This window comes from Myotis myotis, unplaced genomic scaffold (genome assembly GCF_014108235.1).
Source record: "Myotis myotis isolate mMyoMyo1 unplaced genomic scaffold, mMyoMyo1.p scaffold_m19_p_1, whole genome shotgun sequence".
Classification (NCBI taxonomy): domain Eukaryota; kingdom Metazoa; phylum Chordata; class Mammalia; order Chiroptera; family Vespertilionidae; genus Myotis; species Myotis myotis.
In genome coordinates, this window is record NW_023416313.1 from 100277020 (window position 1) to 100299120 (window position 22101).

The following is a 22101-nucleotide window of genomic DNA, read 5'->3' on the forward strand; positions in this document are numbered from 1 at the left end:
CTCTTTTTGGCTTACTGGCCTGTACTTTTAAATTAGCCTTTAGACCTTCTTTCTATGCATAACCATGCCTTAGATCTTCTATTTTAAACAGGCCTTTCCCAGTTTTCTACAGTTGAGGTTTGTACTACCCCTGACATGGGCATGGGCATGCAGGCCGGCAAGACAGTATACAGGCTGCCAACTGTCAACTGTCTCTCAATAGAGACCAACATCTGATGGGTATTCTTCTTTGTCTAGTTGGTCACCTGCCCTCTTGGCAGCTAGACACCCTTTATTTTGGGGGTTCATCCCATATAGTCCCCTTCCAGGACAGCTAACACATAGCTATAACCATGTCCCTCAGTGTGGGAGACTGGACACTTGCCAGTTATTCCCAAAGATTACTAAGGACTGTAGACCATCACCGGTCCACAGCTACAGCTACATTTAAACCTGTAAGAGAATTGAAGGTTAATACAACATATTAATACAATGAAACATGATATTGGCACCATGGCCGCTACAGGCAGCTAAATCTTCTGCTACTAAACATGAGATACTAAAGTCTACTTTTGACCTTCTGATATAAGGCAAAATTGTCCTTGTCTCTTTGGAGCCATGTCCATGAAGAGGCATAATCTGAGTTTTTTATACAGTTTTCTGCAGGTTACTGTCAGGGCTGTGCACTGCGGCCAGTTCTTCTTTCTAGCGATAAACACAGTCTGTCACAGGAGAAGGTTGTTTTGCTGTACACTGGTAGCTTGATCCCTATACCACTGGGCCTGGGCCTCTGCCTAGCAAACTGCAGTCAACAAGTTCAATATGCAGCCTCCGGTTCTCCCAACCCAACTCTGAGCCAGACTCCCCCTCCCTTGGAGAATCCCAAAGTCCCGATGGCTCCCAGGTCCAGGGAGAGTGCCCTTTTGTGAACCCTGTTTTGTTAGTTACAGGGCCCTGCTTTCTTGCCTTTCTACCAGTTCTCTTTGTGGCAGAGCAGCAATCAGGCCTCTTCCAAGGGAGTGCACTGGAAGGGGATATCAGCCCCTCCTGTGATCCAGCTGCTTCGCCTAGGGTCTCCCGGGTGCCCGGCCAGAGCGTCCCCCAGCAAATCCTGGAAGCTGCTGCCCTCTCGCAGTGGCATGGACTCAAGCTGGTGGTTCAGGAGCTGGGCAGTGACGGTGGCGTTGATGGCCTGGCACGTGGATACGAACATGTGCACCTCATGTATGCACTGGATGTAGCCTGCAGCGAAGCGCTCACCTGCAGCTGCTCATGCCCACGAGCCCTTAGCTGCACTGCCGGCAACAGGCCCTGTTCTCCCCACTCTCTCGCTGCTGCCTCCTCCCTCAGGGCTGCAGTGGGCAGCTCAGGCATTCAGCCCCACCTTGACCTGGCTCTCAGAGGCAGAGTCTGTCCAGCAAACAGTTCCAAATCACCAGGGCGGCTGCGGCAGAACTGCTAACACCTCTGCCCCCCCTTGTCTCAGCCCAGGCCGGTTGAAAGCCTGGAGGCCACAATCAGGATGAGGGAGGAAGAGAAAGACCAGGTTATGTAAATCCCTGCAGAGCTGTAAGCCCTTTGTGTCCCAAACTTGCCAGTTCTACACAGAAAATGACAAGTAAACTTCCAAAGTACCAGGCAAGAAGCAACAGATTTCTCTTCACTGTTCTGCAGTATCCTAGCATCCCCACAATGATAAGGAAACAGCAAACGGCAATCATGACTGGATGAACCACGGGAAAGTAAGTCAAGATGACGGCCTCTTCTACCCTTGTTTCTGCAGTTAAAGTCAGAACATTTTCCAGGTAGTCCCTCATCCAAGCAGAAACTGCCAACACACTGATGGACATTAACCAAAAGAGCAGGTTGAGGGCATAGAGCAGACAGCGCAGGTACCTGACAGAGTCTTCTCTGGCCATGCTGACCCCCGGGAGGGAGAAGCCCCATTCTCTCACCACATCCTATCCCCAAGGGCAAGACAGCAGCAACCGTCCTCGCCCGGCCGCACTCCACACTCCCGCCACTCGACTGTCGGGGACGCACCGAGGGGGCTCACCGGGGCAGGGGCGCTCCCCCCGCGGAGCCGAAGGGCTGCATCGGCTCGAGCTGGAGACGCTTCCCTCTCTTGTTTTTCTTAACAAATAATCTTGGAACCTAGCCAGCCTCTATTTTAGCCTTTAAATCTACCCTAGAACTTCAAGATTTCAATTTAAAAAAATAAAGTAGCTTTCTAGTCCCACACAAACAAAGACAGACAAGGGAGGGAGTGACCTGTTTTTACAGATCCTCACTCAGATGCCCGCCTGACCGCCTGACCGAAGTCATGGAGCCACACAAAGGAGAGGAGAGGGCAGTCCCCCTCCCTCCACACTCACGTACTTTCACCAGACATTCATTCAGCAAAGGCATTTAGCTATCACAACACACAATTTTTCCCAATTCAGTGCGAACCTTAAACTTTTAGCTGGCAAGTTAAATATTCAGCATTTCTCAATAACATTTTTAAGAATAAACTTCAAAAATGCAAGACATTTTAACATTTGTTCAATTTAGCAAACTCCCAAAGCCTTGGGCTGCCATTGACTTAAAACAGGTAACCATTAAAATGCAAAGTAGTTACATTCTTTCTCCCAAGGATGAGAAACTGGGAAGCAACCCTGTCTTTAGAAGTTTCCCCTGGCATTTTTGCCTATCTGCTTGTTCTGTTGGGGGAAGGGAGGCTAGCCCTTCCTCCATTAGAAATTGCCTTGGGAAGCCAGCCTTAATTAAAGGGCGTAGCCATCTTTTACCTGGGCTATTTAGGTTTTTCTTGAGATTCAAATCCAGATTATTATTTTAAGGCATATTCTTCAGCAAATTCCAGTAACAGAGACAATTTTACTGAATTTCCTTTTCGGTCTTGAAGTCAACCTTTTAACAATCTTTATTAGCATTTAAAAACTGTTCTTTATTATGGAAATGCCAATCCTGCTGCTAAAATCTAGCCAGCATCTTTTTTTTCCTTGGGTAAAATTTGCCATCTTACATTTGTAAAGAGATTCCAGCTCAAAACTCTATCTAATCCGAAATCGGACAATGCACGCATTAGTTTTAAGCCAGCTTTTCTCTTTACACATGCACAGAAATCCCAGACGCATTTTTAAATTTTGTCAATTATAAGAAGGACTTTAAATTATTTGTTACTACCACCAAGATCTGCACTTGCGGCGGCTCCACCCAGGCACGCGCCCTAGGCTTCAAGGCTCACCGCAGAGGCCCTGGAAAACCACACCTGAGGCTGGCAAGCAGGTTTGGCTCAGCCCTTAACTTTAAAATGACCATAATGCTTAAAGGAGTAGTTTGAGTCTGTCCCATAATGTCCGTCCAGTAAGTCCACAGAAAAAACATGCAAACACAGACAACTAAAAGGGCCCGAAAATACAGTCTTCCAACTCCATGGAAGCCAAACCGAAAGCTAGACGATGGCCTTACGCCAACCCGGCAGGAGCAACCCGCCTCGTCTCAGATCCTCGAGGGGAATACACATCCCTCGTGAGGGGCATACGCATCCCTCGTGGGGGGAATACACGTCCCCCATGAGCTCACACAGGACAGAACACACAAACACACAGAACAGAATACACAACACACAGACACCTACCGCGGCCAGTCAGACTCTCGGGATGGGGGGGGTCCCTCAAGGGTCTAGGGGTCCCAGGCGAGCCCCCAAATGTTATACCCAGATTTCAAGATCCCCAATACACCACCAGGGAGCCAGCCAAGTCTGATGCAAATGCAGAGAGTCTTTATTCAAACTAGTTTGCCACCCCCCCCCCCCATCAATCACACTCGCCGAAGCAGTGGCAAGCAGCCAAGAGAGCGCGAGAGCCCCGTGGGAAGAGGGGTTTAATAGGGGGGTTGGAGTAAGGGGAGGAGAGAGGACTGTGGGCCCTGCCGATTGGCCGGGCGCACGTCAGTGTGATCCAGAGTAAGATGGAGGGCGTAGCCCTCGCCCTTTCAAAACCCTGCAGCTGCTCCCCATCTCAGACTCAGTTTGAATCAGGACAGTGAGGCGTCCATTTCCTGCATACCCTCCAGCAGGCTTCTCCAAGGACTGAGTCCTCAGTGGGAGCTGTGGGGTCTTTACCCCATCATGAGTGCCAGGCCTGAGTGGAAGGGGCCAGCCCTGTGGGCATCCCAGGACCATCCCCGCCCCACTGTCCCCGGGAAGGGCAGGGAGCGGCCTCTTCCTCGCTGCTTTAGTCCTGAGCTGGGTGCGCAGGTGAACAGGCCATCTCAGCAGGGAGCTCCGAAGGCACCTCTGTTTCTTTGTTATGGGGTGAGGCCACAACATTAGTAACAAAGAAACAGAATTTCTGGAGGATGAGGCCCAGAAATCAGGATTTTAAAAAGATTCCCAGGTGATTCTAATGTGCAGCCAAGGTTGAGAACCACTGGCTTAGGGAGAGGTGAGATCTGGGGTCCAGGCTGAAGGGAGAAACGTGCTAGAAAGGGGCATGAAAGCATGCAGTGGGAACTAGACTCTCAAAGGAAGATTGTGCCCCACAAAATACGCACTGTTGGGGTAAGTGTAGCCCTCAAATGTGGAAGGGGGTCCACGGGGCTGCAGTAGAAGGAGACAATAGAAATTAACACACAGCAGGGCTGGGCACAGGAGGGCAGTCTGGAGTTCTGACAGTGCGCTGGCTGCAGAGTACCAGGGGGAGATTGGAGTCTGCACACATCCTGTGGCTTTTTTTTCTTTTTCTTTTTTAAATTCTTTCTTCTGATTACTAAGCCCAATACATAGGATCTTCCAACTAAAAAACACTTGCTGAGACTGCAGGGGAAAGCTGTTTTTATGAAACCTAGAGAACAGAATGTGGAGAAAGGAACAGAAAGCCAGCTCTAGGGCAGTCCATCCCTCTAACCCAGCATTAAGTGTGGCAGGGAAAGTCATCTAAATGCTCAGTAGGGGAGGAGTCTTTTATCCCCAGCTATCAATACAAAAACACTACCACCCAGGGGTTGTATCAGAAATTGACTCTTGTGTGAATGCAACTAAAGGGAGACTAAGAAACAAAGAGCTCCCAACTTCTTGAAAAAAGGATTGTGGGTTATGACACCAAGGAGCTGTGGAGGGAACTCCAATTGTGGGCTGTCTACCTGCCAAACTGAACAGTAGAGGAAGTGAACAACCTTCACTACTTCACATTTTTATTTTTTATCTTTTACTTGAGAAACTAATTTTTTTTTCTCACCTGATTTTACCTTTATTTTTTATTATATTTTTGTTTTTAATTACTATTATTACTATATTATTTTACCTTTATTAAAGTTTGATTTTATTTTTTCTTTATTTTCTTTTGGGATTAGTGTTTTACATTCTATTTTTATTTTTCCAGTAGCATTAGTTTACTCTATCTCAGTTTTTCCTTTATACCAACACTCTTCCTCACGGTCCCCTTTTGCCATTTCTCTTACCCTGTTCCTGCTTTAGTTTTTCTCTATCCTTTCTTTTTACTTCCTGTTAAAAATTGATCTTACTCATATATCTAATTTCTGCTCCCCTGCTCCAAGCTCATACACACTTTCCTCTTCCCTTTCTTCACTATCCAGATTTTCTTTTACTTCCCTTTTGTTTGTTTGGTTTTTGTTGTTTTTTTTTATTCTATTCTTTTTTTTCCTTTTCTCAATGTCATTTTTGCACTCTTTTCTGTCCCTTAACTCTTTTTTTTTCTGTTAGTCATCTTTATTTGGGGTTATTACTATTGTGAATACATTTGTGTTTGGTGCCCTGTGCGCTGTGTATTGTTGTGGTATATTTTGTGCCTGTAAGTCAACGCAGGAGAGAGAGAGCTACATAACCAGACATCTAGAGAGGAGCGATCATGGGGAGACAAAGAAACAGCCCGCATACAAAAGAAAAGGAGGCATCGTCAGAAGAGGAAGTAAATGAAATGGATGCAAGCAAAACATCAGACAAAGAATTCAGAGAAATGGTCATAAGGTCGCTGAAAAGGATAGAAGACAAATTCAATAATATGTGTAAGAACCAAGAGGAAATGAAGAACCAAGAAGAAATGAAAAATGACATCACTGCAATAAAGAACTCAATAAAAAGCATCAACAATAGACTAGAAGTGGAGGACCACATCAGTGAACTAGAAGACGAGGTAGGAAAAAATACCCAAGCAGAGCAGCATCTAGAAAAAAAGAAAAAAAAAAGGAGGTGAGCCTAAAGCAGTGGTTCTCAACCTGTGGGTCGTGACCCCTTTGGGGTCGAACGACCCTTTCACAGGGGTTGCCTAAGACCATCGGAAAACACATATATAATTACATATTGTTTTTGTGATTAATCACTATACTTTAATTATGTTCAATTTGTAACAATGAAAATACATCCTGCATATCAGATATTTACATTACGATTCATAACAGTAGCAAAATTACACTTATGAAGTAGCAACAAAAATAATTTTATGGTTGGTGGTCACCACAACAGGAGGAACTGTATTAAAGGGTCGCAGCATTAGGAACATTGAGAACCACTGGCCTAAAGGAACTTTGGGACAACACGAAATGAAACAACATCCACATAGTAGGGGTGCCAGAAGGAGAGGATACTGAGCAAGGAATAGAAAACCTGTTTGAAGAAATAATGACAGAAAACTTCCCTAATGTAAGGAAGAAAAAACTCACACAAGTCCAAGAAGCTCACAGAGTCCCAAACAAAATGAACCCCAAAAGACCGACACCAAGACACATTATAATTAAATTGGCAAACATCAATGATAAAGTAAGAATATTAAAGGCTGCCAGAGAGAGACAGAAATTTACCTACAGAGGATCACCCATCAGACTAGCAACTGATTTCTCAACAGAAACACATCAGGCCAAAAGGGAATGGAATGAAATATACAAAGTCATGCAAAGGAAGGGTCTGAATCCAAGAATACTGTACCCAGAAAGGCTATCAATCAAAACTGAGGGTGAAATAAGGAGCTTCACAGACAAAAAAAAAATGAACAAAGGGAGTTTATTACCACCAAACCAGCAGTGCAAGAAATGTTAAAGGGTCTGCTGTAAAAAGAAGAAATAGGAAGGGAAGAAGGAACACAGGCCTAAAGAATAAAAATGGCGACAAACAAGTACCTATCAATAATAACTTTACATGTAAATGGATTAAATGCCCCAATCAGTGGGTGCCTTTTTATATCTTTCCATGTGTTTGTGGGATGAGGGACCAAGGCAGTTGGCATCAAGGCAGTTGGCATCTTTTAGGCACTGCAGAGCTGCTTCCACACTGGAACTGTTTTACTCTCCTTCAAAGAAAACTGTGTCTTCTTCTCTCCATCAGTATCCTCCTTTGCTGGTATCTGTTGAACTTTATTTATTTATTTATTTATTTATTTATTTATTTATTATTTATTTATTTTTTTTATGAATGTCCTGTTCAAGTAGAGAGAGTGAATTTGCCCTTTCTCCACTTTTTTTTAATTAAATCTTTATTGTTCAGATTATTACATTTGTTCCTCTTTTTTTTCCCCCCATAACTCCCCTCCTCCCAGTTCCCGCCCCACCCTCCGCCCTCACTCCCCACCCACTGTCCTCATCCATAGGTGCACGATTTTTGTCCAGTCTCTTCCCGCATCTCCCACACCCCTTTCCCCCCCAGGAATAGTCAGTCCATTCCCTTTCTATGTCCCTGATTCTATTATAATCAACAGTTCATTCTGTTCATCAGATTATTTATTCACTTGATTCTTAGATTCACTTGTTGATAGATGCATATTTGTTGTTCATAATTTGTATCTTTACCTTTTTCTTCCTCTTCCTCTTCTTAAAGGATACCTTTCAGCATTTCATATAATCCTGGTTTGGTGGTGATGAACTCCTTTAGCTTTTCCTTATCTGTGAAGCTCTTTATCTGACCTTCAATTCTGAATGATAGCTTTGCTGGATAAAGTAATCTTGGTTGTAGGTTCTTGGTATTCATCACTTTGAATATTTCTTGCCACTCCCTTCTGGCCTGCAAAGTTTCTGTTGAGAAATCAGCTGACAGTCGTATGGGTATTCCCTTATAGGTAACTGAGTTTCTTTCTCTTGCTGTTTTTAAGATTCTCTCTTTATCTTTTGCTCTTGGCATTTTAATTATGATGTGTCTTGGTGTGGTCCTCTTTGGATTCCTTTTGTTTGGGGTTCTCCGCGCTTCTTGGACCTGTAAGTCCATTTCTTTCACCAGGTGGGGGAAGTTTTCTGTCATTATTTCTTCAAATAGGTTTTCAATATCTTGCTCTCTCTCATCTTCTGGCACCCCTATAATTCTGATGTTGGTACGCTTGAAGCTGTCCCAGAGGCTCCTTACACTATCCTTGCATTTTTGGATTCTTTTTTCATTTTGCTTTTCCAGTTGGGTGTTTTTTGCTTCCTCGCATTTCAAATCATTGACTTGATTCTTGCGCTCCTCTGGTCTGCTGTCGGGAGTCTGTATAATATTCGTTATTTCAGTCCGTGTATGCTTAATTTCTAGTTGGTTCCCCAATATAAGATCGAGGGTCTCATTAGTTTTCTTGTAGATCTCATTAAGTTTATCGGCGGCTTCTAAACAGTTCTTGAGAGACCTTAAAAGTGTGGTTCTGAACTCTATATCTTCCATTGACAATTTTGTCCTGTTTCTTTGTCTCCGCATTTTGTTATGCTTCCTTGGTGCACCCCCTAGTGGTCTTTGTTCGCAGTCTTATAGTTAAATCTTGATTGTTGTAGCTAATTCCAGGGAGGGTTTGACCTCCAGGCCAAGTGGCTGTGAGAATCAGCTGTGTCTGCAGTGAGAGAACTTCTGTCCTCTAGGGAGGTGCTAATCTAGCCTTTGCCTGAGGCTATCCCGCAAATGCCTCTGTGCAGGGCTTGGGCGGGGCGGGTCGCACAGGATCAACAGGGTGGGCCGGAGAGAGCAGTTATGGCGGCTCTCAGTCCTGTCCCCAGGGGATCTGCCTCTCTGAGTCCCAGCACCTGTTGCAAAGCTCAGAGAGAAAGCTGCACTCGCTCTGACCGAAGCCAGACAGTCCCGCTTCTCCCGTTTGAGTCTGGGTCCCTAAAGACTCGCCCGGATCTGGAGCTCAGAGTCTGCGACTCCCTCCCGATTGAAAACGCCAACCGCGCCCTCCGCCGCCAGCCTGCTCCGCGCACTCCGCACCTCAGAATTTGACTTCAGCACTGCGCCTCCTCTGAGTGTCCGTATGCGTTTCTCTTTCCTCCTAGTTGTAGGACTTCCACTCAGCCAGCGTTCCTGTGGTTCTGGGTGATGTCCCTTCTGTTTTTTGGTTTCACTTTTGAAGTAGTTGTTCAAAGCAGCAAACTCCGGCGTTAACCTATGCCGCCATCTTGGTTCTCTCCCTTTCTCCACTTTGAGAACTTTAGTCTCTCCCTTACAATTTTAAGGATGTTGACATATCCTATTTTTTCCTTCCTTTTATACCACACGTTCTTGTCATGCTTAAAGCTGCCCTTCTTTTATTGTCTTTTTTTTTTTTAATTGAGGCCAGTACCATCATATATCCAGACAATGAAACCAGAAATCTGGGAATCATGAAGAAGCTTCACTTTCTGTATTTACCTCATGCTTCATACTTTTAGTCATTTGCCAAATCCTATTGATTTGAACTACCTGAGTTAGCAGGTCTTATGTTTCCAGGTTAATGAGGGTTGATCACAGACCTACTCTGAGATCCCAATGAAAGCTGTACACCATTTCCACAGAAAATGCACACTCAAGTGAACATCTGCTATTCTAGGGATCCATTAGTCCTCTTTTTGCTTTAATGGCCACTGCCTTAGTTTCAGCTCATGTTATTTTTTTCTCTAGCCCTCTCTGTTCTTTCTTAATGTTTCTCCACTAATCCATCTTCCATCTAATACCAGTGCAATTTCATAAGTGAACAGTTTTTCAGTTACATTAATATTTCAGATATTTCAGTGGTTCCCTTTTATATCAGGGCCTTCCATAGTCTGGTACTGGCTCACTGTTACACACCCTCTTCTCTTTCATTGTATCCCAGCAATACTGTAGCACTTAGTTTCCTAAACTTTCATGTATGTCATATCTCTGTGCCTTTGCCTATGCTGTTTCTTCTGTGTAGAATGTGGCTCCTCTTCCCCTTTGCCTATGGACTCCTATATTTAGTCACTTTCAGAAACCTGTTTAGGCATCAAATCCTCCTCTTTGTTCAACCCTGTCAAGAGTTAATCACTTTGTCCACTGTATGGCTTACTCATGAGTGCACAGAGTACACAGCACTGTAATTCTTTTTTATAGATCGATTCCATACTAGGTAGAAAGTGCCTTTGGGGTAGGAACTGGACTGCGTCTTCTAATCTTTTCTAAAACATATACCCCTATAGGGGCAGGAACCTTATCTATCAGCCTGTATCCCCAGCACCCAGTGCAGCATTTGGAATGTGGTGGGCACTTGCATTGTTGAACAAATGAATGAATTATTGTTATTCCTATTTTACAGACCAAAGAAACCTGACTTCAAGTATACAAAAATCTGCATTTACACAACAGATAAACTGTGAATTAGTTATTTGAAATCCTGCTCTATGCCAGGCACTGCAGTAATCACTGGATACCTACAGGCAAATTAGACAGCTGCTGCACTTGCATTTAGCACACTATCTCCACATCGTAGGTACTTATAATTATTTAGGGGTGGGGCCAGAGACGCTCGGAGAGTGCGGACGAAGGGGGAACACCCCGCGGGCCTGGGCAGGTTGGGAGGTGGAGACTGCGGACAGTGACAATGGCAGCTGCAGCAGCGGCTGGCTGGTAGGCCTGGCCCTGTGTACGGGAGGAAGGACGGGGCCCAGCCGGTAAGTTGTGGGAGAGCCCAGACGGTGTTCCAGCTGGACTCAGTGCGCCTGTGGCTGGGCAAGCACTACAAGAAGTACGTCCACGTGGATGCGCCCACCAATAAGACGTTGGCGGGGCTGCTGGTGCAGCTCCTGCAGTTCCAGGAAGATGCCTTTGGAAGCATGTCACCAACCCAGCCTTCACCAGGCTCCCTGCTAAATGTTTCATGGATTTCACAGATGGAGGCGCCTTGTGTCACATTCTCGGCGCTGCTTACAAGTATAAGAATGACCAGGGCTGGTGGAGGTTTGATCTACAGAATCCATCCCGAATGGATCGTAATGTTGAGATGTTTATGAATATTGAAAAAACATTGGTGCAGAGCAATTACCTGACCAGACCCAACATCTACCTCACTCCAGACACTGACCTGAAGTTGGATAACAAATTGATGTCAAACGACATCAGGGCACATTCACTGACGAGCAGTGGAAAGCTTCCCACCACATTTACCCACATTCTTCCTCACAAGAGGACGAACAGTAGTTGAGACCCATGATGAGGAAGGACAAGCAAGTGCTGGTCCACTGGGGCTTTAACCCTGGCAGCTATGATACTTGGGTCCAGAGTAATGATGTTGATGTGGAAATTAAAGATCCACCAATTCCAGAAAAGCTGTGGAAGGTTCATGCAAAATGGACTTTGGACACTGGTGTGTTCAAGGAATGGATGAATGAGGACTATGAGGTGGATGAGAACAGGAAGCCCATGAGTTTTCAACAGAACAGCGAATTTCCACAAAGAATGAAGAGCCTGTCAGAAGTCCCGAGGAAAGAGATAGGAAGGCATCAGCTAATGCTCTAAAGAGGAAACACTTGCCTTCCCCACTACCCCCCATGCCCACAGAATCACGGAAGAAGAGTGGGAAGAACGGCCAAGCTAGCCTCTATGGGAAGCGAAGGAGTCAGAAAGAGGAAGATGAACAGGAAGACCTTACCAAGGACATGGAAGACTCCACACCTGTGCCCAATATAGAGGCAATGGTGCGTCCCAAAAATGTAAATCCAAAGAAAGTGAGAGTACACCTGTTAAAGGAGGAACTGAAGCTGATCTAGATGAGCAGGATTGTACGTAGAGCTCGGGAAGTATGTCTCAGCGCTGCGGCTGATGCAATGGTGTGAGCACACTCCACCATGACATGCTTCCTCGGCACACCAGGAAGTAGCAACGCCCGCCTGAACGAACTCCTAGAGCCATGTGCACAGTACCCCAGCCTTTCAGCCATTGGTCGCCTGTAGCAATGTGTCTCCCTCTGATTGGTCCCCTCATGCTATATATACCCCTGTAGTTCCACAATAAAACGGATCTGCGTCACTGAACCTGGTCTCCGGAGTCGTGCATGCAGATGCCCTAGTGCGTTGGGGCTCCGTCGTCCTCACCCCGGAGGGACCCCCTGTTTCATCTGGCGCCCGAACGTGGGGCCCCCGGAACGGCTGGACGGGTGAGCGACCCTCTACAGTAAAATGGGAAACCTACCCCCTTCGGCGAGAGCGTCACAAGTGCGCACGCTCCAGGCCTTACTGCAGAGCAGGCGAGTTAAGGTCTCTGAAAAGGAACTCCAAACTCATTGGGAATATCTATTACAGTCCAATCCGTGGTTAATCGAGGCCCCCATTTGGGACGCCTCCACTTGGGAGAAGGTCTTGAAAAGGATTCGATCCTTTGAGGTCCACAAGGAAAAATCGTTACCCTCTTCTCTGACGCCGGCCATCTTAGCTATCCTGCCTTGCCTGTCTGGCACTCTGCCCGAACTGCCACTCCCAGTACCCATAGCCTTTTCAGCCACAGTGAAGGACGAACCTCCCCCTAAGCTTCCCTTGCCACCTTACAATCCCCCGGTCACTACCACCACTCCCTCAGCACCTGAGGGTCCCCCGGAGGCCGACCCTTCGGAAGTATCTACCACCAACAGAGCTCAGAAGGAAGCGGAACAAAACGAAACTAAAATGGGGGAAGCCGCTACCTCGGCCGAAACAGCACAGGGAAGGAAGCCAAGCGCAGGTCCCCCGCAGCAGACTGCTCCGGCCCCCCTTGTTGGGGACACGAACAATAATCCCTGGGCAAGGCTATACCAATCCCAATGCTGGCAGAGGGACATGGCACGGTTCTCTTTGGGCTTAAAAACTCATGCTTTCCCCGTCAACACTAATCCTACCGCCCCACAACCTCAGGCGTGGATACTGCCTAACCAAAAGGAGCTACTAGCCATTAGAAAGGCAGTACAGGAGGATGGATTATCAGCCCCGTACACCCAACAGCTACTTGAAAATTTTAGTATAAATCTTAACTGCCCTCATAATTGGAAATGCCTCTCTCGCACCATACTAGCCCCAGGGGACATGATTCAGTGGAAGGCTTTGTTTTATGAACAGTGCAAGCAATCGAGCTGCGGTAGCAGGAAAAGCCCATAATCCGCACGATGAGGCAGATGCACTACAGGGAGAAGGAGTTTTCTCTTCCCCTGCTGTCCAGGCCCAGGGGCACGCTAGATATTTTGATCAAGTCCGCCTCTGTGCTATGCGCGCTTTCACCCAAATAAATCCGAGGGGTAAGCCTACGCGACTGTCCAAGCTCGTACAGGGTTCCAATGAAGGGTTTTCAGAATTTTTACATAGAGTCAGGGAAGCTGTGGACTGTAAGGTTACTCATGCCCAGGCAGCGGAAGCCCTTACCAGGGAGCTCGTCTGGGAGGGGGCTAATACTGAGTGCTGCCAGGCAATCGCTCCGGTTAAAGCAGGTAGTATAGATGACTGGTTGCTTACCTGTCGAGATGTAGGCAGTAAGTCGGCCGCCACCCTTGCGGCAGCGCTGGTCACTCATATCAATCTAGGAGGACAATCGGGAGGACAGAAAGGAGCATGCTATGAGTGTAAAGGGACCGGCCATTTTGCGAAGGATTGCCCTAACAGGAAGAGAAAACAGGGAGGGGAAGGGGAAAAAACCCCCCTCCGTTTGCCCCCGCTGTAGAAAGGGACTACACTGGTGCAGGGACTGCAGATCCAATAAGGATAAAGATGGCAAGCCACTGCCCCCTTTAAACGAGAAGAGGGGCAGCTCTCAGCCCCGCCAGTAAGAGAGCAGCCGACCCAAGGGGTATATTGGACGCTACCTCTTACACAGAGCAAGGTGTTCCTTACCTTAATAGTCGAGGGAGAGAGAATAGAAGGGCTAGCAGATACTGTGGCAGACGTGTCGGTTATTCAAGAGGAGAAGCGGAGTTCCAAGTGGCCAACCACTTCTGCTCCGCTAGTTCAGGGAGTCAGCAGCTACAAGAGGGCTGCCTAAGCTGCCAGGGGACTCTCCTAGGTGGACTCAGACGGGAATACCGGGACTTTCCGCCCACTCTTCATGACTGACATCCCCCACACTTTGTGGGGCCAAGACATCCTTGAGGCGGTCAATGCAATCATATACACCGCACCGCCCCCCCAATCCTAGGGGCCACTGTTCACCCACCGGCGCCACAGCCGATAAAGTTATCATGGGACACCACCGACCCCATATGGGTAGAACAGTGGCCTTTACTGCAAGAGAAATTACTTGCCCTTAAGCAATTAGTACAGAAACAACTAGATGCTGGACATGTTGAACCCTCTCTCAGCCCTCACAATACACCAGTCTTTGTCATACAAAAGAAGGATAAAGTAAAATGGAGATTTCTACAGAACCTCAGAGCTGTAAATAGACACATGAAAAAACTAGGCCCCCTACAACCGGGACTGCCTCACCCCTCGGCTAACGCAAGGGGAGCACATATAAAAATCATAGATATTAAAGACTGCTTTTTCTCTATCCCGTTGCACCCGGAGGACAGGCCCTACTTTGCCTTTTCAGTGCCCTCTACCAACCATCAACTACCGGCAGATAGATACCAATGGAAGGTACTCCCCCAGGGCATGAAGAACAGCTCTACTATGTGCCAGGCTTATGTTGGAGTGACAACCAAACCTCTAGCCAAACAATGCTTTATCACTCATTACATGGATGATATCCTTATTGCCCATAGGGACCCTATATGGCTAGAGGCATGCTACCAAACACTTATTAGCAACCTACGAGCTCTTCACCTCCATATAGCTCCCGAAAAGGTCCAGACCATTCCTCCATACTCCTTTTTAGGATATAAAATACATGAACAAATAGTACCCATAGCTCCTCAGCTTGCAATTCCTGATACTATCTCCCTACATGCGCTACAGGAACTATGTGGCCGGATTAATTGGGTTAGAAACAGCTTATCAATCTCCACTGGGGCCCTAGGCCCCCTCTTTCAATTGCTTAAAGGAGACACAGACCCCCTTAGTACCCGCTCTCTAACCCTCAAGGCCAAAGAGGTCTTAAAAGCTGCCAACCAGGCTCTAAGGAAGCTAGAGCTACCCAGAATAGACTTGACCCAGCCAATCCAAGCGATACTACTGGCCACCATTGTGACTCCTACAGGAGTACTATTTCAGGAGGGTCCTCTTTATTGGGTACACTTGGCCTACAGCCAGCTTGCTAAAGTAATGCCCCCAACAGCGGCCTACGCCCTCATGGACGGAAGCTCAGGCAGGCTTCGCTTACCCTGTATGGAAAAGAATACTACCCTGTGCAGCAATAATAAAGTCCCCTAAAACTTCCACCAACCCCACTTATCTTAGATACACTTATGAAGGCTCAGCACAAGTAGGAGAACTCAGAGCTATAATATACACCCTTATCTACTGTAAAAATAGTCCAGTCAATTTATTCTCAGATAGTGTTTACGCGGTGCATACGGCAAAAAATATAGGGTATTCCACCTTAAGAGTTAAAGATACCCCGCTAGATCAGAGCCTCCAACTCCTAAAGGACATCCTAGAGAACCGTAAACAGCCCTGGTATATCCAACACTTACGGTCTCATACTGGCCTACCAGGCCCACTTTCCCTAGGCAACGCAGAAGCAGAGAAGCTAGTTCTTACCCTACAACCCATAGAAGAGGCCAGACTACTACACACCAAATTTCATATGTCAGCCTCCTCTCTCCATAAGCTCTTCCCCCATCTGCCCCTAGCTCAGTGCAAGCACCTCATACGTGCTTGCCGATTCTGCGGCCCTCTACTACCCTCGGGCCTTTACAACCCAGAGGGGCCAATCCCCGAGGATTACAGCCCAATGCCATATGGCAAGCGGATGTCACGCATGTTCCAGCATTTGGCAAATTGAAATATGTCCACACAGTCATAGATACTTGCTCAGGAGCCACATTCGCCCAGGCCCAAACGCGGGGAAAAGCCAAACATAGCATTGCCACCTTCAAGGCTGCCTTTCTCATCCTTGGATTCCCGTGGGAGGTAAAAACTGACAATGGACCATGCTACACCAGCACTCTATTTCAAGACTTCTTAAAATCACACGACATCAAGCATACCATGGGCATCCCCTATAACCCCCGGGGACAGGCAATTATTGAAAGACTACACAGGGAACTCAAGGCCCAACTGATTAAAGAAAAAAGGGGAGTGATAGGGAGAAATCCTCATACACTGCTAACCCAAGCCTTAACTACCCTCAATTATTTTCATTTTGATGAGTATGGATTAATCCCTATGTATAAACATTGGGGAGGACTCCGGGACATACCAACACCTCTTCCTTTGGTCCGATGGAGAGACCCACTCACCGGAGCCTGGAAAGGCCCTGACCCGCTCTTAACCCAGGGGAGCGGGTTTGCTTGTATTTTTCCAGAAGGTGACAAAAGTCCCGCGTGGATCCCTGCTCATGACGTCAAACCCTACACCACCAGCGATGAGCCGTGGTGGAAATGGAGGACCTGACCATAGAAGAGAACCAGCCCCGACGGCGGAGACGACCTAGACACCAACAAGCCCACCCCATCACCTGGGGTGACATCAAGGCTCTACAGGACCAAGCCGCGCGCATGGCGCCAGCGGGGAACCCGTCGGCAGGAACGTTATTCTTATTAATGTGTGCTATCATCACAGCTAATAGAACGGGTGCACACAGATAAGAACTGCGGACTGTGATACCTCACCCTGGCATTCTCATGCCAATTGGTGTAGACCAGCCATGGGCAAACTACGGCCCGCAGGCCGGATCCAGCCCGTTTGAAATGAATAAAACAAACAAAAAAAAAAGACCATACCCTTTTATGTAATGATGTTTACTTTGAATTTATATTAGTTCACACAAACACACCATCCATGCTTTTGTTCCGGCCCTCCGGTCCAGTTTAAGAACCCATTGTGGCCCTCGAGTTAAAAAGTTTGCCCACCTCTGGTGTAGACAGTACCCAGTTTCCAGTGGCACATGCCTCTGCTACTCCTTTTACACATCTATAAGGCGACCCTTCTATCTCCTTCTGAGTAGTGACAACTCCTTTGCTTTGGCGCTAATTAGAAAGGAAGGGGGAGATGTACGTAGAGCTCGGGAAGTATGTCTCAGCGCTGCGGCTGATGCAATGGTGTGAGCACACTCCACCATGACATGCTTCCTCGGCACACCAGGAAGTAGCAACGCCCGCCTGAACGAACTCCTAGAGCCATGTGCACAGTACCCCAGCCTTTCAGCCATTGGTCACCTGTAGCAATGTGTCTCCCTCTGATTGGTCCCCTCATGCTATATATACCCCTGTAGTTCCACAATAAAACGGATCTGCGTCACTGAACCTGATCTCCGGAGTCGTGCATGCAGACGCCCTAGTGCGTTGGGGCTCCGTCGTCCTCACCCCCGAGGGACCCCCTGCTTCACAGGATGAGGAAAGAGTCACAACAGGATGAAAGGAAGATGACGATCCCAGCAAAGGTGATCAGAGTTGGCCGGTTGACCCTGGTGAGGGTAATGTGATGGAGCAGACCAATCACATCATCATTCCCAGCTACCCATCCTGTTTTGATTATAACTGTACTCACGTGATTGAACATCAACTCTTCCTGAGTTTCTCAATGGAAAAAACAAATCCAAGACTCCAGAGATATACTTGGCATATTGAAATTTTATGATTGACACATACCGACTAACCCCCCCAAGAATATCTGACCAGCATCACCTGTTGAGGAGAGGTGTGTGCTGTGATGAGGGTTCACACCTTCCTAGAGCAGTGGGGCCTTGTTAATTACCAGGTGGACCCAGAAAGCCAGCCCATGGCAATGGGACCCCTGCCTACCTCACTTCAATGTGCTGACTGATACTGCCTCCGGGCTTGTGCCTCTACACCTTCCATCACCTCAGGTCCCTGCTGCTCAGCAGATGTTAAATTTTCCTAAGAAGATCAAGGAAAAACCAACTGATTTGCAGAACTGACATTTACTCCAAAAAAATCTTGGCACAGAGTAAAGGTGCAGCGCTGGAAGGGAGTGGATGCAGGAGCAGACCCTGCTGCTATTGCTGGAGGCCTGGAGATGTACAAGGATGATTGGACAAAGTGTCGGAGCATGTGGGCAGTCCTCCACTTCCTGAGGCTCCCCATCAAGGACCCGTATGTGGAGAACTCTGACACCTCCCCGGGGCCCCTGGCCTCCCTGACGGTCCCCTTCAGCCAGTTAGGAAACCCCTTCAGCCAGTCAGGAAACCCGTCATGAGCATGGTAGCCTTTCTGACATCTGTGGTGGAGCCTCCAGTGGCATCTGCTGCAGCTAAAGCAGCTTTGGAGGAGTTTCCTCAGTCAGGGAGGTGGTGCCCCTGGAACTGGTTGAAGCTCATGTCAAGAAAGTACAAGAAAGAAACCAAGATGGCAGCATAGGTAAACACCTGAAATTGCTGCCTCGCACAACCACTTCAAAAATACAACTAAAAGACAAAATGGACATCATCCAGAACCACAGGAAGGCTGGCTGAGTGGAAATTCTACAACTAGAAAGAAAGAGAAAAGCACACTGAGACTCAGAGGAGGTGCAGAAGTAAAGTGCAGAGGTACCTAAGCGTGAGCACGGAAAGGCCTGGCAATGGAGGACACAGTTGTCTTTTTTAATTGGGAGGGAGTCACAAGCTCCCAACTGCTCTGAACTCCACTTCCGGGCGAGTCTCTGGGGACCCAGACTCATATGGGGAGAAACTGGACGGTCTGGCATTGGTCGGAACTTGAGGGCGGCTTTCTCTCAGAGGTACTGGCAGTGATTACTGCGGGACAATGATACCCGGAGCCTCTTAGGGCAGGGCTGAGGATCAGCCATAGCTGTTTGCTCCACCGTGTTGATTCCCTGAGACCATGCCCTACCCAAGCTGTGCACAGAGGCTTTTGAATATGAATGGCCTGGACCTATACAATCTAAAATTACCTAACATACTGCAGCTGGGTCAGAGAGACACAGAATATCCAAAAGAAGGCCCAAGGCCCCACAGAAGCTTGCATTGCTTCACAGCTGGGCCTCATCTGGGCACCTCCAAACCACAAACAAAGAAGAGGAATCTGCAGCTCTCTCCATAGCTCCTGCTGGGTAGCCTCAGGCAGAGGCTAAATTAGCACCTCCTTAGAGATCCAAGAGCCAGTGTACCCAGTGGTTAGAGTGGGACTATCCAGATTACAACTCCTCAGATCCATAAGGGACACATTCAGGGGGCAGACTCAGTGAGTACCAAAGCCCCAATGAAGCAAGTCTTGCCCCAGAAGGGTGTCTCCAGCACAGAAGTTCTCCCACCGTAGACACAGCTGAATCTCACAGCCAATTGGCATGGAGGTCAATTCCTCCTACTGATACCAACAACAATCAAGGCTTAACTACAACAAGGCTGTGCACAAAGCCCACAAAGGGGTGCACCAAGAGTGTCCACCTCAGGTAATTGGGGAAGCTGAGCTATTGGGCCCTATTGGACACCTAGCACAGAAAGCTACTCTATCAACACAGGGAAGCAGCCAAAATGTGGAGACAAAGAAACAGGTCACAAATGATAGAAATGGAGGAAAGCAAACTATTCGGTATAGAGTTCAAAACCATGGTTATAAGGTTTTTCAAGAATTTTCTAGAAACCGCTGATAAATTTAGTTAGATCCTCAAGAAATCTAGTGAGACCCTTGAGGATATGAAAAGGGACCAACTAGAAATTAAGCATACAGACTGAAATAAAAAACATTATACAGAGATCCAACAGCAGACTAGAGGATAACAAGAATCAAGTCAAAGATTTGAAATACGAAGAAACAAAAAACACCCAACCAGGAAAGCAAAACGAAAAAAGAATCCAAAAATATGAAGGTAGTGTAAGGAGCCTCTGGGACAACTTCAAGCATACCAACATCCAAATTATGGGGGTGCCAGAAGAAGAGAGAGAGCAAGATGTTGAAAACCTATTTGAAGGCATGATGACAGAAAACTTCCCCTACCTGGTGAAAGGAATAGGGTTACAAGTCCAGGAAGTGCAGAGAACCCCAAACAAAAGGAATCAAAAGAGGACCACACCAAGACACATCATAATTAAAATGCCAAGAGCAAAAGACAGAGAGAGAATCTTAAAAGCAGCAAGAGAAAAACAATCAGATATCTACAAGGGAGTACCCATACTATCTATTGTCAGCTGATTTCTCCACAGAAACTTTGCAGGCCAGAAGGGAGTGGCAAGAAATATTCAGTGTGATGAATAGCAAGATCCTACAGCCAAGATTAGTCTACCCAGTAAAGCTATCATTCAGAATTGAAGGTCAGATAAAGAGCTTCACAGATAAGAAAAAGCTAAAGGAGTTCATCACCACCAAACCAGTATTATATGAAATGCTGAAAGGTATCCTTTAAGAAGAGGAAGAAGAAGAAAAAGGTAAAGATACAAACTATGATCAACAAATACACATCTATCAACAAGTGAATCTAAAAATCAAGTGAATAAATCAGGGGTCCTCAAACTTTTTAAACAGGGGGCCAGTTCACTGTCCCTCAGACCTTTGGAGGGCAGGACTATAGTTTAAAAAAAAAACTATGAACAAATTCCTATGCACACTGCACATATCTTATTTTGAAGTAAAAAAACAAAACGGGAACAAATACAATATTTGAATTTGCATGTGGCCCGCGGGTCGTAGTTTGAGGACCCCTGGAATAAATAATCTGGTGAACAGAATAAACTGGTGATTATAATAGAATCAGGGGCATAGAAAGGGAAGGGACTGACAATTCTCGGGGGGATAGGGGTGTGGGGGGTGCGGGAAGAGACTGGACAAAAATCATACACCTATGGATGAGGATGGGGTGGGGGCTGGTAAGGGCAGAGGGTGGGGTGGGAACCAGGTTGAGGGGAGCTATGGGGGGGGGGGGAGAGGAACAACTGTAATAATCTGAACAATAAAGATTTAATTAAAAAAAGAAAGAAAGAAAAAAGAAAGTACAAGAAGCAGCTGGAGCCTCTGGGAAAGTGGATCCCACCTGCAGCCTGGAGAGCCGCTGCATCGAAGGCACGCGCCCCAAGGAGCCGGGAGAACGTGAAGGAGCTGAAGAGGAAAAATGGAAACAGATGCTGATGGTGAGCAGCCTGAAAAGACAGAAAACAAAGGGGAAAACAAAATGAATGAAGGTGTCAGCACAAGATGGAAACAATGAAAAAAAAAAACAGCGAGAAGGAACAGGACAGTGAAGTTAGTGAGGACATCAAGTCAGAGGAAAAGGAGTCTGAAGAGAACAAGGAACTCACTGATATTTGTAAAGAAAGAGAAAGAGAAATTGGGGAGAAAAAAGTAGAACATGAGGTTTCTGAAGGAAACATAGCCACGACCGCAGCAGCTGCTCTTGCCTCAGCTGCAACCAAAGCCAAGCACCTGGCTGCCGTGGAAGAGAGAAAGATCAAGTCCCTGGTCGCGCTCCTGGTTGAGACACAGGTGAAGAAACTGGAGATCAAACGCCGGCATTTCGAGGAGCTGGAGATGATCCTGGACAGAGAGAACGAGGCTTTAGAAGAGCAGAGGCAGTAGCTGCTCACTGAATGCCAGAACTTCCACATGGAACAGCTGAAATAGGTAGAATTGCGAGCCCGCCAGCAAATGGAGCAGCAGCACAGGCAGAACCCAGCACAGGGCCACCAGCACACGGCGGGGCCTGGGCCTGGCTCCGCTGGGAACAGCAGGGCACCCCAGCATGCTGCCTCACCAGCAACCCCCACTCTACCCTCTGATGCAGCACCAGACGCTGCCACCCCACCCACCCAAGCCAGGTCAGATACCAGGGCCCCGTTCCATGGTGCCGGGGCAGTCTCTGCCAGGATGCATGATTCCCACCATCGCAGCCAGCATTTCTGTCTTGGTGTGGTGTTGGAGACCGGGTGTAAGCTGA

General features: G+C 47.2%; 1 pseudogene; it reads left to right on the forward strand.

The window, feature by feature from the left end:
• Window positions 1–4483: 4483 nt before the first annotated feature.
• Window positions 4484–22101, forward strand: LOC118667010 (annotated as a pseudogene).